The following is a 1,644-nucleotide window of genomic DNA, read 5'->3' as shown; positions in this document are numbered from 1 at the left end:
CAAAAACAAATACAGATACAACAAAGAAAGAAAACTTCAAGCATATATTGCTGATTAACATAGATGCTAAAATCCTCAACAATATTGGCAAACCACATCCTGAAATACATTAAAAGGATCATACACCATGATCAAGTGGGAGTCAGCCCAGGGATGCAAGGATAGTACAATAATAGCAAATCAATAAATATAATACATTACATAAACAAAAGCAAAAACAAAAATCACATGACACATATCAATACATGCAGAAAAAAACATTCGATAAGGTACAGCACCCATTTATGATAAAAACACTCAGCAGAATGGGAATAGAGGGAGCATTCCTCAACATAATAAAGGCCATACATGAGAGACCTATAGCCAACATCAAACTCAATGGGCAAAAGCTAAAATCTTTCCCACCAAGATCAGGAACAAGACAAGGATGTCTGCTTTTACCATTCTATTAAACATAATATTGGAAGTCCTAGCCACAGCAATTAAACACGAACAAGAAATAAAAGCCATCCAAATGGGAAAGGAGGAAGGAAAATGGTCATTGTTTGCAGTTGACATGATAGGGTACATAGAAAATCCTATAGACTCAACAACAACAACAACAACAAAAAACTACTCGACCTAATAAGTGAATTTGCAAAACAGTTGGATACAATGTTAATATTCAAAAATCAAAGGCATCTTTTGCACTCCAATAATGAAATATCAGAACCAGAAATCCGGAAAAAAATCACATTTGATACATCAATAAGAAACATAAATTACCTAGGAATAAACCTAACCAAGGAGGTAAAAGACCTGTATTCAGAAAATTATACAACATTGAAGAAAGAAATTAAGAAAGACACGAACAAATAGAAGCATGGACCATGTTCATGGATTTGAAGAATTAACATCATTGAAATGTCCATACTACCCAAAGCAATTCGTAGATTCAACACAACCCCAATTAAAGTACCAATGACATATTTCACAGATACAAAACAAACATTTCAAAAATTTATATGGAACCACAAATGACCCTGAGTAGCTGCAGCAATTTTGAGAAAGAACAAAGGAGGGATCAAAATATCTGGTGGCACCCTGGCTGGCATAGCTCAGTGGATTGAGCTCCGGCTGCGAACCAAAAGTGTCGCAGGTTCGATTCCCAGCCAGGGCACATGCCTGGGATGCAGGCCATAACCCCCAGCAACCGCACATTGATGTTTCTCTCTCTCTCTCTCTATCTCCCTCCCTTCCCTCTCTAAAAAAATAAATAAATAAATAAATAAATAAATAAATAAATAAATCTAAAAAAAAAAAAATATCTGGTGGCAAACTGTATTACAAGGACAGTGTAATCAAAACTGCCTGGTACTGGCATAAGAACAGACACATGGACCAGTGGAACAGAACTGAGAGCCCAGAAATAAACCGAAGTCTCTATGGTCAATTAATATGTTACAAAAGAGGAAAAAGTATAAAATGGAGTAAAAATAACCTCTTCAACCAATAGTGTTAGGAGAGTGAGACATCTACATGCAAAAAAGTGAAACTCAACCACCAACTTACACCATACACAAAAATAAACTCAGATAAAAGACGTAAATATAAGTCATAACACCGCAAATTACTAGAGGAAAAAACATAGGCAGGAAAATCTCA

The sequence above is a fragment of the Phyllostomus hastatus genome, unplaced genomic scaffold, assembly GCF_019186645.2.
Source record: "Phyllostomus hastatus isolate PE091 unplaced genomic scaffold, TTU_PhHast_1.1 phas_contig_38, whole genome shotgun sequence".
Lineage (NCBI taxonomy): Eukaryota > Metazoa > Chordata > Mammalia > Chiroptera > Phyllostomidae > Phyllostomus > Phyllostomus hastatus.
The sequence above is the reverse complement of the archived record's forward strand: the minus strand, read 5'-3'. Positions refer to the sequence as shown.